General features: G+C 43.3%; 1 long non-coding RNA gene across 1 annotated transcript; it reads right to left on the minus strand.

Annotated features, from left to right (window-relative positions):
• Positions 1 to 12381: 12381 nt before the first annotated feature.
• Positions 12382 to 13193, minus strand: LOC108530597 (uncharacterized). Its single transcript, XR_001885892.1, has 3 exons — positions 13115 to 13193; positions 12670 to 12876; positions 12382 to 12558 (listed from the first exon to the last, which is right to left on the minus strand). It is a non-coding gene; the product is annotated as an uncharacterized LOC108530597 (long non-coding RNA).
• Positions 13194 to 14440: the final 1247 nt, after the last annotated feature.

Raw genomic sequence — 14440 nt, forward strand, 5'->3', positions numbered from 1 at the left:
GCAAATGGTATTCCCAAGGCTGGTGCACAACTCCCTTGTGCAGTTGACACCCAAGATCAGATGAGCTAAGACTGTGTCTCCTACCTCCATTTGCAAAATCCTCTATAAAAAGGTACAGTAGGTACGGTGGAAGGAGAGAGGGAGTCACCCCTTCTGGAGCACAAGCCAGCTGCGCCCTGGCCCCCACCTGTGCCATGTCCCATCAAGCTCCCATAAGAGGCCTGTGTACATCCTGCTCTCTTTCCCCAGCATAACCTGCTTTGCACCTGCTCCAAGATCCTGCTACTTGGAGGTGATTTGGGAGGAAGACAGGACTGTGGGTTTCCCTGACCTGCCTATTTCTTTGTCCTAAATAATGTTACCGAGCCACAGGTCTTCAGGCATAAAGGGACCTCTCGGGCTGGAACAATGCAGTGAATCTTAAAGGGAGCCACCATGAACTCTGGAACCTTGGTGCCATGTGACATCCAAGGACATTTGCATAACTCAGCAGAGTAAATGAGGACAAGGAGGACTAAATTACTATCTGAGATCGCCTTTCCTGTCAGCAAGGTGGTGGAACTGGGGCTCTCAGGGTTCAGTTTAAATTGATTTAAAGAAACTTAAGAATTGTAATATGTATTGCATGCTGCAATACTGAACTATCGCTCATACCTTCTGCACATCCAGCCCCTCCTCTCTTCCTCCGCTGCCATTTTTGGTCCAGCATGAAAAGACCACCTAGCTGGTCTCCCCACATCCTTCTGTTCTCCTTCAGCCTACTCTGCACGTGGCACCCACAATGACATTTGTAAAATGGATATCTGGTCATGCTTATCCTTTGATAAGACCCCAGGAGGACCACCACTGATGCTCAGCGCCCTACCCCCCACTGGCTCTGTCACCCACTCCACCCATCCTCCTCAGCACCAGGCTCCAGCAGTCTCCATCATCGCCAGCTTTCACTGAGCTCTCACAGTAGGCCTGAAACTCTCCCATGTATCGTATGACCTCATTTAGTCTCAACCCCTTGGGAGATATCGTCACAGAGGCACAGTGAAGTTAAACTATTTGGCTAGGATTGCCAATCCAGGGCCCCAAACCTGGTACCAGCCCATCTCTTCTATCTCAGTAAATATCATCAGCTGCCCAGCATGTCAAACCAGATGCCCAGGAAGGTGGCCCAGGAGCCACCTTCCATCCTGTTTGTTCCATCACCCCCTATATTCACTGCAGCAGCAAGGCCTATGGATATTTCTTGACCTCCCTCCAGTGCACACACTCCTCCCTTCCACTGCAATCTTCCTGGTCCAGTCACCACCACCCCTTACTGGAACAACTCCAGCAGCCTCCTCGCTAGCTGGCCTGCTCTAATCATGCCCTCGGTGTGTTTCTCGTCCTCTCACCTCCTTTACTCCCTCCTTTTCTTCTTTGCCCTCTTCCTCTCTCCTTCCATCCTTTCTTCCCTTTCTTCTTTCTTTCTCTTTCTTTCTTTCTTTCTCTCTCCCTCTCTCTTTCTTTCTTCTTCCTTCCTTTCTTTCTTTCTTCCTTTCCTTTCCTTTCCTTTCCTTTCCTTTCCTTTCCTTTCCTTTCCTTTCCTTTCCTTTCCTTTCCTTTCCTTTCTTTCTTCCTTTCTTTCTTTCCTTCTTTCCTTCTTTCTTAGACAGAGTCTTACTCCATCACCCAGGCTGGAGTGCAGTGACAAGATCTTGACTCACTGCAACATCTGCCTCCTGGCCTCAAGTGATTCTCCTGCCTCAGCCTCCTGGGTAGCTGAGATTACAGGCATGAGCCACCACACCCAGCTAATTTTTGTATTTTTAGTAGAGACAGGGTTTCCTCATGTTGGCCACGCTGGTCTCAAACTCCTGACCTCAAATGATCTACCCACCTTTCTTTCCTTTTATTTTATTTTATTTTGCTTTCCTTTTATTTTGAAATGTAGGTTTTATTACTGTTCAGGTATGGTGAAGTGAGCAGAACAGGAGACACCTGCTATTAAAGAGAGAGTTTGTTACTCACAGTTCCCAAAAGGAAGAGACACCACACCATGAGGAGGCCACAGAGGGAAGCACAGGGCTCACAAGAGGCAGAGGGAGGGAGGGGAAATTGTGGACAACAGTCTCTATGTGGTTTTCCTGGGAAGGAACAGGCGAGGCAAACAAACTAGTCTTAGAATCAGCCAGTTTGTCCAGTTTCACCAGCCCCAGCATGCAGAGGCTGTCGCTAGTTGTCTGATACCTGGACCCGGGGTGATTAGGGCAAGGCCTGGCGTGATTGGTCCCTAAAAGTGCAAGAACCTATGAAAGCCCAGGAAAGGAAGTGGTCGGGCTGTGGGCTCTGGATTGATGGGTTTGTTGATGAAAGGGGAACTCGCAGGGGAGTTGCTAGTCCCTCCAGAGTCAAGTTCCCAGCACCTCAAAGCATCAGAAATACAGAAAATAAAATGGCATGATTAGTCTCCCTCCCTCCCTCCTTCCCTCCCTCCCTCCCTCCCTTCCTTCCTTCCTTCCTTCCTTCCTTGCTTCAGAGAATCTCTAAAGGAAATAGCATACCCTAAATACAGTTGAAACCCCTTCCCCTACAAAATCATACATATGATTACATATGTAGAATCTCTAAGTTAGATGTACTATCTATGCATTTCTATAAATTTTCTAAAGGTATTTTGTGTCCTTGCCATATGTGCCCCCTTTGCCTACAGCACTTCTCTCATTCTCCATCAAATGCCTGAATGTTTCTAAACTTTGCATGAATTATATCTTGAGTATGTGTGTGTGTGTTTGTGCACGTGTATGAAGAGAAAGTTTCCAACCTCCATTCAAAAGAGTAACAAAAGGCAAAAATAGACAGAATTCGAGGTAAACAATATTCAACAGAAGATAGTTTTCCGAAATTAAAGACAGACATAAGTCTTCAAGAGTGAAAGTGCCTCCTACAGAAACAAGCAGCATGAACAAGAATAAACCTATCCCCTACACCTCGCAATCAACCGCAGGGCACCACAGACAGGGAGAAAGACAGGAAAGGCCATGGGAAGGGAAACGACCAGCCACGAAGGGGTGCCCATTGACTGGGTGGAGAACAGAATTCCCAGTCGTAAGCAGCGTGACAGTATCTTTAGAGGCCCAAAATGAAATGAAAAGCCAACTCGGAACTTCATGGCCAATTAAGCTTTTGGGACATAAAAAAGTTTACTACCCACATATCCTTGCTCTAAAAAAAGAAAAATGTGTGACAAGAAACAACTCAAAATACACACATACATGAACCCAAAGGAAAGGAGGGGAAAGGAAAGACAACAATTGACAGACTATGATTTATTTATCATGGACAGTTTCAAAAAGAAATCTATTTTCCCTAAATTACAGAGGATGGAACTAAAACAAAGAAAAAAGGAAGATTGTTCCCTGAAGAGTTAAAGCATATTGGGGTCTTACCTTAAGACCCTAAGAAAAGGAAACAAACACACAAAATACCTTTAATGAATTTATAGAGCTGCATATATTATACCTAATTTAGAGATTATACTTATATAATCATACATACGATTAAAAATCTAGGAGTACAAACACACTTTGTTATTGCTTTTACAAAACCTGAGATCACAGCAAACATTGTCCTTCAACTTAACTTTTTCCCTTGATACACGTTGTCATCTCTCCAGCTCCATGTTCTGGCACTTACACACCAGTCCCTTGTTGAAGAACAGGTGATTCTGTTCCAATTTTCACTACTGCAAACCATGTTTTAGAGAAAGTCCTTGAATGCATACTTTGCACATTTTATAGACCCAGATTCAAACCACATTCACAGCAAGGTTTGCTCAAGGAACAACGAATAGCTGGTGAGCATATCCACGTAAAACTCAGGAGGTTGTACATAAGAATTCAGACTGCCACCCGCCCTGGGAAAGCTATGACGTGCTCGGTAGCACCTCAGCCCTGGCGTTCCCCAAGCGCCACCAGCAGCAGGCTGACAGCAGCCGTCTTGGAGCAGGACCTGCTCACTCTGATCTGCCTCAAGCTATTTCTTCACTGATTTCTCAACTGGCCAGACCCAGCAGGCATCTAAGTGTGCCAATGTCTTGAGGTTGATTACATTCATAACTATTTTTTTCTTTTTAAATTCTTTTTTGAGACAGAGTCTCACTTTATTGCCCAGGCTGGAGTGCTCACTCCAACCTCCGCCTCCCAGGTTCAAGCGATTCTCATGCCTGAGCAACTCTAGTAGCTGGGATTACAGGTGCAGGCCACCATGCCCAGCTAATTTTTATATTTTCAGTAGAGGCGGGGTTGCGCTAAGCTGGCCAGGGTGGTCTCAAACTCCTGACCTCAGGTGATCTGGCCACTTCAGCCTCCCAAAGTGCTAGGTTTACAGGCATGAGCCACCATGCCTGGCCCTTTTAAAACTTTTATAGATTCACTGGATACATATGCGGGTTTGTTACATGGATATATTACACAAGGGTGAGGTTTGTGTTTCTAGTGTGCCTTGATATCACCCAAATAGTGAACGTTGTACCCAGTAGGTAATTTCAACTGTCACCCCTCCTGCCCCAGCTTTTGGAGTCTCCAGAGTCTATTACTCCCTCTGCGTGTCCGTGTGTACCCATTGATTAGCTCCTGCAGATAAGTGAGGACATGTGGTGTTTGATTTTCTGTTTCTGAGTTACTTCACTTGGGATTTTATTTGAGTATCTTCAATCCTAGTCTTTGAAAGTCGTTACCATAAAACTATGTGCTAACATCCCTCAGTCTCTCTCTGTTCTTTGGGAAAGAGCTCTCCAACTTCTTGGTCTTTGTGAATGCCTTCATTCCAGAATGACTGTGTTCCTTCCTGGCCCAGTCACTATGTCCTGTGGAAGTGGAGGGCCCTACACGTTTCCAAGAGAACTATTTCACTTTTTTGCAATCACTGAGCACTTTTTCAACCTTTTCTTTGATGGGGAGTCAAATTGTTTAATTATTTAAATAGGTCATATATTCACCTAGTTAAAATTTATTAGACAAAATTATTATAAAATTATAAGAGTTATTCAAATAACTTTCTTTCCCCCGCTAAGTCCTACGCACCCACAACAAATAAATGCATAGTTATTAGATTCTGGTGTATCCTTCAGAGTATTTTTTTAAATGATTTTCTACATTTTTAATTTTTCTTTATTTCAGTAGCTTCAGGGGTACAAGTGGTTTTTGGTCACATGGATGAATTGTATAGTGGTGAAGCCTGAGATTTTAGTGCACCCATCACCTAAGTAGTGTACATTGTACCCAGTAGGTAGTTTTTATCCCTCACCCCTTCCCACCCTTCCCCTCCTCCATTATACTATTCTGTATCCCTTTGCGTACCTATGACTTGGCTCCTACTTACAAGTGAGAACATCCAGTATTTGGTTTTCCATTCTTGAGTTACTTCACTTAGAATAATGGCCTCCAGCTCATGTGAGTTGCTGCAAAAGACATTACTTTGTTCTTTTTTATGACTGAGTAGTATTCCATGGTATACACATACCACATTTTCTTTATCTACTCATTAGTCGATGGGCACTTAGGTTGCTTCCATATCTTTCCAATTATGAATTGGGTTGCAATAAACATATGCGTGTATGTGTCATTTTGATATAACGACTTATTTTCCTTTGGGTACATACCCACTAGTGGGATTGCTGGGTCAAATTGTAGATCTCCTTCCAGTTATTTAAGAAATCCCCATACTGTGTTCTATAGAGGTTGAACTAGTTTACATTCCCACCAGCAGTGTATAAGCATGTCCTTTTGACTACATCCCCTGCAACATCTTTTGTTTTTTGACTTTTTAGTAATGACCATTCTTGTAAAAGTAAGGTAGTATCTCATTGTGGTCTTAATTTGCATTTCCCTGACAATTCATGATGTTGAGCACTTTTTCATGTTTGTTGGTCATTTGCACATCTTCTTTTGAGAAACATCTGTTAATTTCATTTGCTCCCCTTTTGATGGGATTCTTTGCATTTTTCTTGCTGATTTGTTTGAACTCCTTGTAGATTCTAGATATTAACCTCTCCGGGAATTTTTAACACACATGCATATAAAAGCAAGGTACAGTATTTCCACTGTCTTTAATTCAAATGGCAACATGTTCTATTGTTTTCAAGTTTACTTGAAATTGACATACTGAAGAATCTCTCATATGGCTACATGGAGGGCTCGCTCATTCTTTTTCATACAGTCCTAGAAGATTCCATTGCATGGATGTTCAAATTTATTCAACCCAATTCCACTGACAAACTTTTAGGTTGCTTCCAGGTGTTTACTATTACAAACATTGCTACAGCAAATAACCTTGAACATACTGACCAATCTAGACATCTCATCAACCAGCAGACCCTGCTGCAGAATCTAAACCAGACCAGCACAAACTCCCCGTCCTTGTGTAATAAATAGACTCCATCTTCTCTATTGATCATCTGCTTCTCCCCATTCACAAAAACAACACCATGGAATACTTAGATGCTTGAAGTCTAAGCAACGTGGAGACCTATTGACTTTTATGCTCTCCGATGACTCCTGCAGATTAAAGAAAGAAAGATGATTTTATCTCTATTTCTCCCTATGCAGTGTTATAAAATGTGGGTCTGGGAGAGCATGTCAAATTAGATGACGCATTTTTAAAATGTTGGTTATCTTTTGAATTATTAGCAGCACGAATATAGTGCAATATGCACATAATTAACAAGCTTTCTGAATTTATTATATATACTTTTTCTTGTTTCTTTTAATTATCCAGCATTCTACCTGAAGGTAGTATGGTGATTCAAATGATGATTAAATGTGTCAAATGGTGACAAAATGCACTAACCTGCCAGAGTGGAGAGAAGCAAAGTCTAGAAATGCCATGAGATGGTTTTCGTCCTATTAAATGCATAAAAGTTTCTTAATGTATTATTCATGTTATAACCATGGCACAAACAAAATATGATTTATTGAGTATTTTAATACAGCCTGTTAATGTTATGCAATAAAGTGTATTTTAATATTTAATATAATCTGTGAATTTCAAACTTTTTTCAGGAAAGATCTTGTGGTTTTAAACTAAATTAAATGCAGTAGGTTACAAATGAGGTCCCAAGAGCATCCCTAAAGGCCGATTGGGCCTGTTCAGAGCAACTAGAATTCAGAAGCTGGTTTTGGGCTGGGTGCGGTGGCTCATGCCTGTAATCCCAGCACTTTGGGAAGCCAAGGCGGGTGGATCACCCAAGGTCAGGAGCTCGAGATCAGCCTGACCAACATGATGAAACCTGTCTCTACTAAAATTACAAAATTAGCCAGGTGTGGTGGCTCATGCCTATAATCCCAGCTATTCAGGAAGCTGAGACAGGAAAATCACTTGAACTTGGGAGGTGGAGGTTGCAGTGAGCAAAGATCACGCCATTGAACTCCAGCCTGGGCGTATGAATAAAAAATAAATAAATAAATATATAAATAAATAAATAAAACTAGGTCAGAAGGTGTTTTTGTTTGGGTGTTGAGATTGCTGTGGAGTAGGGGTAATGTGGTCATTGCTTGAGAAGTGAGCTGATTAGGGAAGCTCGTCTGCTCACATGGAACGGGCATTCTTCAGGTCAACGTCATGGGTTAGTTCCTAGATAAATTGTATGACCATGATAGTGAGCAGCTACCTTTCTGTCACCTAGCATGCATTCTTTGTTCTTCTGATAACAGTGTACCCATTTCCCATGAGGTAATTAATGCCTCCATTGGATAGAGCTTAGTGAGACTACAGGTGTCCTGCTTTCCTCCAGGGGTGAGCGTTCAACCCACACCAAGTAAGGAGAATTCTCCTCTATCAATCTGTTTTGGTTTGATAATGCTGTATAATCAGCAACCCCAAATTCTCAGTGTCTTAGTGTACAGAAAGTTTCTTACTTTCTTGAGCCCATCCCAAGTCAAAAGACGGGCTTTGATAACTGTAGTTTCTTAACCCAGTTTGATGCAGGCTGCTTTTCAGTCCATGCTTTCATGAGGAGGAAGGCAATAAAAAGAAAATTTTATGGGGTCTTGTCTCTCAGCATAATGCTCCAGACTGTCACATGTCACCTTTGCTCTAAATACATTGGCCAGAAACAACACATACAGCCCCATCCAACCATAAAGAGTCAAGAAGTTCATTGTCACTCAAGGACATAGAAGAGGACAGTCTGGACGAAGGCACTAATGTCCCATTGCCACATTTTCTCTCTGTATTTTGAATTGTCAGCAGAATGGCCTTCCAAAAGAATATCTCTCTTTGGAATCCATTTATGCCATGAGAAATGCTTGTACCTCCTCCAGAGCATCCTTTGCTGTTGGAACTCTCTGATCCTACCGTTCCCACCAAACCCTCACATTCTTCCATGTCCTTCCAGTAGGTCCCCTTGCACCTCCATGAGTACGCAAGAGTCAGCCTCCAGTTCTCACAATCAAAGAGCCCAAAGCACCCAGCTGCACTGCCTTCTGACACCAGCCAGGCACTTTGTCAACATGGCTCAGTTTAGTCCTTCCTTGCACTCTGCAACCCTAGGGCTGGTACCACAATCCCACAAGAGCTGCATCCACAGCACTAACTGAGCAAGAGGGAACCCCAGTGATGGCAGGGTTTGCCTATGGGACAGGGACTAGAATCTGTCCAAATTCCCCATAACCTCCCACAATGCTGAGGGAATATCAGCAGGGAGGGTGAGGTCCCTGCACAGACCCTGCCATGGAAATGGAAGAATACTTGAGCCAAGAGACCTCAGAGAGGATCTTGCCTAATCCTTGCCCGGTGGATGAAGAGGGGAAGGCAGTTGCCCAAGACCACATGATTGTTTACGAGCAGAATCCCTAATTCACACCTAGGTGGATGTATCTAAGAGGAAAGTAAAAAACAAAGAAGGTACACATCGGAGCACACCTGGGTTGCTAAGACCCAGGCTGGGGACCACAATAGCCCCTTTCACTCCACTCTGGCTTGGGCTAGTCCTAATTTACCCCTTCCTTTCCCCAGGAAAGAACCCGCAGGCAGCCAAGAAGCTCAACATCCGTCTGAATCTCCCAGGACCAGCTGTTTTCTGTAGAAGCCAATAGGAATAGTTTAGAACATTGCCAACTGTTATCCATCAGCTCTAGGAATGGGAGGTCAATTGGGAGGTTTAACTTGGCAGTTAAAGTCAAAGTTTACAACTTAGCCCCAAGGCACAAGAAGAATCTTCTCCCCCAAGGACTAAAGCCTAAAAAATTTTTAGGTTACAGGATGGAAAACTAATTCATACATACACCTGTGCACAAATTTCTACACATCAGTCAACAAAAGCAATGCATTAGTCCTGAATAATCACAAATAATTAAAATACAGATTTTCTCTGCATCTCCTGAGGCTAAAGCAGTATCTTCTACTGCAAAATTAATCACCCATATTAACCCTTATGACTGCTTTTGAAAGCATAAATCCCATTTCAGGCCCCTCCACAGGAGGGCAAGCTTCACAGGGACTATGACACTTTTTGGTTTGCCTACAAACTGACACAATTTTGCAAAGATTTATTTTTATTGTTTGAATTAAGAAAACACCGGGTTTTCTTCAATTTAAGAAACACAGAATTTTGTTATAATATTAAATATGCTTTTAAAAACTTATTATTTGAGGATTTCTGGCCACTTAATTTCAGAAAAAAGAAAAATTCCCAAATGTGCTTGGTGGTAAGCCAACTTCTGCATGGTGAAGTAAAATAGCCTTAAATTAAGAAAGTTAAAAATGTAAAGTTTTAAGTTAAAAAAGGTAATAAAGACACCATTGAGAAAGTGAAAAGACAACCCACAGAATGGGAGAAAATATTTGTAAATCATGTATCTAATAGGGGACTCATGTCCAGAATATATAAAGAATTCCTGCAACTCAATAATATTAATAAAAACACAAGCAATCCATTTAAAAATGGGAAAATATTTGAATAGATATTTCTTCGAAGAAGTTTAAATGGCCATAATAAACACATAGAAAGATACTTTATATAATTTGTCATCAGGGACATAAAAAACAAAACCACAATGAGAATCCATTTTGCACCCACTAGGATGGCTAACATTAAAAAGACAGATCATAGCAAGTGTTGGTGAGGATGTGAAGAAGGTAGAACCCTCATACATTGCCAGTAGGAATGAAAAATGGTACAGCCACTTTGGAAAACAGAAGACCCTCAAAAAGTTAAACTTTGATTTAACTTTGAATAAATATAGAGTTCCTCAGAAAGGGGGTTGATGTGACTTAGCAATTCCACTCTGAGGCACATACCCAAGAGAATTAACAACATGCATCCACACAAAGACACGTATGTGAATATTCACAGCAGCATCATTCATAATCACCAAAAAGTGGGAAGAACTCAAATGCCCTTCAATTGATGAATGGATGAACAAACTATGGTACATCCGTGTGATAGATTCAGCCATAGAATGGAACAAAGCTCGAATATATACTACAACATAAATGAACTTGAAAAACATTAAGCTAAGTGAAAGAAGGAAGATGCAATAAGCTACATAGTTTATGATGCAGTTTATAGGAAATGTCCAGAATAGGCAAATCCATAGAGACAGAAAGCAGATGAGTGGGGAGAACAGAATGATTGCTAATGGATATGGGGTTTCTTTTGGGAGTGATTAAATGTTCTGGAATTAAATAGTGGCAATAGTGGTGCAATCTTGGGATTATACTAAAAACCACTGAACTGTACACTTTGTAAGAGTTAATTTTGTGGTACATGAATTATAACTCAACAAATCTGCAATTTACAAAAAAAAATTACCTTCAAAAGAAGTGGAAGAAGAAAAAGGAAAGTAAAGAAAAAAGAAGAAGAAAGAATGAGAGAGGAAGGAAGGAGAAAAAGAAGAGAAAAGGAAGCAGAAGCAATGCTCCTATTGCATTTCAGAGGGAGGTGCTGATGCCAGCATGTTCCAGCAGGTCTTGCAGAGCTGTAGCCTGAGGCATCCTGCCCACACCCCACAAAAGTCAACTTCCTCTTAGAAGGAGGGTCAAGAGCTGCCCACTGGGTCTCTCTTCATGGTTCTGCAATGCTAGCTGACAAGCGCTCTTCTGACCACCCACTCCAGGCAGGACCACTCCACCAGGGGACACCCTGCTCCTCAAGAAGAGACCCAGTGGCCACCAGGACAATGAGGTAACTCTCCAGCCCCTCTCTACGCCCCGCCCAGATCAAAGGGATTTCTTCCAGGGGAGTTTGCCCATCTCCTCACCTCCCTTTTGTTTGTCAAAATTGCACCTCCTCCAGGAAGCCGTATTACCCCTATCTAACTTATATTAACTCTAAAACTCCATGTTTTCCAATGTACACTCCTTTAAGTATTCCTCAGAAAACGGGACCCCGTGTAGGATTGCAAGATAAAATGTAGATGTCCAGGAAAATCTGATTTTTCAGACAGACAACTGTGAGTATGAGTATTTTTATGTCCTCAAGGACTTAGAGACATTAGATACCCCTGCAGGGTACACTGCGAATTCCTGGGGAGGGTTGCGGCCTGCAGCATTCTCTCGATTTACTGGACCACAAAACTAGAGTTGCTGGATTAGGCAAATAAAAACACAAATAACATTTTGATTTTCAGGTAAATGATATTTTATGTAAGTATACCGCAAATATTGCATCAATATACTTGTACTTCAAGATAGTGGCTTATCTGAAATGGAAATTTCACTGGGTGTCTTGAGTTTTAACTGGCAGCCCTACCAACGGGGCTTATTCATCATATAGACTCTGGGCATCATTTTCATGAGTCTGCAGTAGAAGCTCAGGAAACTGAATTTGTAAGAAAGGCCTCAAATAGGTAGGCATGATTGGTCTAAGGGTCATGAAATGGGAGAGCAGCGTGTGTGTGTGTGTGTGTGTGTGTGTGTGCACATGTGCATGAATTGGGGGCGGGGGCAGGTAGAGTTTGGGGTAAAAGGCTTCCCAGAAATCCAGAGCTCTGATCCGTATCTTCTGACTACTTTAAAATGACTGAAACCTCGGGTTCCTTTGTCAGTGCCTTATTCCACACAGACTCATCTTTTAGGAGGTTATTTGACAGTGCTTAACTGCAACCCACATTGTACATGCCCATAACAAAGACAAGTCCCCATCTACCATGCTGTAACTTAGAAAGGCACAAGTTATACAACATCTGGAATCTACCCAAGGGAAAAAAAAATGGGAGTCTACAAATCTAGCATGCTGGAGGCAGAAACCATGTGCTCAAAATCATTAAAATCACATTTCACTTTGCCACAATGCAGCTCCGTCCCTGGCTGATGGCCAGATAAGCCTGCTGGCAGAGATCTTCTCCTGTGGTGCTGAGCGAAGGGGCCACACACCTCTCAGTTAATACCTGCCCAGGTTTAATACCTAATCACCATCCTCAGATTGCCTCTCAACACTCATTACCAGCACTCAGCAGTCACAGCCAAGGTGATGGAATTTAAGATTCGGACAAGAGTAGTCACTTTTGTTCTTAAGTGTGGGTCTCCTCGGAACATCGTCATTCAGCAGATTCGGGAGACAGCATTTCCACTTTCTACTGAAGCATCCTGTAAGAACCAGAAAAGCATGACACCATTAAAGATAAACGAAACTGGCCCTATTTGAGCAAGAGGGGCTCAGTCTGTTTGGTCTGTGTTTTATACCCGTGATGAGTTAACCTGTTTGTTCATCTCCAGCACTCCGGCCTGAAACTCGCCCTTTGACAAGCACCCTGCAAGCTCCAGTGATGCTGAATCCCAGAAGTGATGGGCTGTCTTGGAGAATCCCAGGAGCTGTCCTGTGCTCCAGGACTGTCCCAGGCCTCCTTGGGTGGACACCATCCCCTCTGGTCCCCTCTAAAGACTTCTTCATTGTGACGATGGTGACTGTGGGCAAACCAAGTGAGATAGTTTCCCTATCTGCCTACCAGGAGCTGCTTCCTAGGAGGCAGGTAGAAAGGGAAGGAGGGAGGAGAGCGCAAGGGGCCAAGGAGAAAGGAAAGAGAGGGAGGGCAGGAAGAAAGGAGGGGAGAGAGCTCTCAGGGAAAGCAGGGAAACAGTGACAAAGGGAAGACCGGCTGTACCATATTAGGTAAGTGAGCATTTATAGTCATTATCAACTTACTGTGAATTCCAGATGGAGTTTCTGGAAGCTACAGTCTTATTTCCTGTTAGGAATTCATTCATGTAACAAATGTTCTATGGGCTGGGGCACTGTGCTCGAGTATGCAGATACACCCCTGAATGTAGCCATTTGCATTCTAATAAGGCAAAGCAAACAATGGAGAAATACACTCACAGATAAGACAATTTCAGACAACAGTCATACTGGAAGGAAATGGCATGGTCATGGGATAGAGAGCCAGGAACAGGAGGAGATGTTAGACAGGGACCAATAGGCAGGGAAGAGATTAAGGAGGGGACCCAGGAGAGAGCACAGTGAGAGAAGGAGCCCCCTGTGTGTGGACTTGGGAACTGACCGGCTTGGCAGGTGGAGCCATGCCACATAGGTCAACATGGCCAGAGGGTGCTGAGCAAGGGGACAAGTTGCAGGGCAGGAGTCTGAGGGCATGCAGACTTGAAGGTGCTAACAAGGAGTTGGACTGCATTAATTCAGGACCGTATGAAAAATGCCTCTGTGATCAGACAAATGGTCAACCTCTCTTGACAGGAAAACATTGACTGTAATGTGGGTTGTGCAATGAAGCTTCCAACCCAGGATCTGTTTCTGAATGAGTGTCATGGAGAAGAGAGCAGAGGCTCTGCATGGCCCCAACACATGTCCCTCCTCCAAGCTCCGACATTAAGAAACATGCCTGCTTCCTCGTGGAGGAGGGAAGCCTGGTATAAGATGTGTGCTGCAGGAGAGGAAATTCACACCTTCGGTTGCCTAGGTGACGGCTTCCAAACGATGTTGCGGGTCTAACTGGCTGCCTGGCAAGGCCTCTGAGATGGGAAAAAGAGAGCCCCTTTCCGTTGGAGTCACCATGATTGGACCAAATTCTGGTCCTCAGCTCAGGGGCCCTTGTTCCTGGTGACATCCTTCAGCTATACGGCACCAGACCCCAAATATGTGTCTCTCCCAGGGCTAACCCTGGAAGCTGATAAAAAGCAGAATACTCACCCAGCATGGTGGCTCATGTCTGTCATCCCAGCACTTTAGGAGGCTGAGGGAGGAGGATCACTTGAGCCCAAAATTTGGAGACCAGCCTGGGCAACATAGCAAGACCCCGTCTCTACAAAAAGTTTTAAAAATGACTGGACATGGTGGCATGCAGTTGTAGTCCCAGCTACTTGAGAGGGTGAGACAAGAGGATCATTTGCCTCTCAACCTGGGAGGCTGAGGTTGTATGAGCTATTATTGCATCACTGCACTCTAGCCTGGGCAACCCTGTCTCTAAAACAATAACAAGAAAACAAAAAATAATCAAAATACCATTGTCTAGTGTCC

This window comes from Rhinopithecus bieti, unplaced genomic scaffold (assembly GCF_001698545.2).
Source record: "Rhinopithecus bieti isolate Rb0 unplaced genomic scaffold, ASM169854v2 scaffold_7509, whole genome shotgun sequence".
Lineage (NCBI taxonomy): Eukaryota > Metazoa > Chordata > Mammalia > Primates > Cercopithecidae > Rhinopithecus > Rhinopithecus bieti.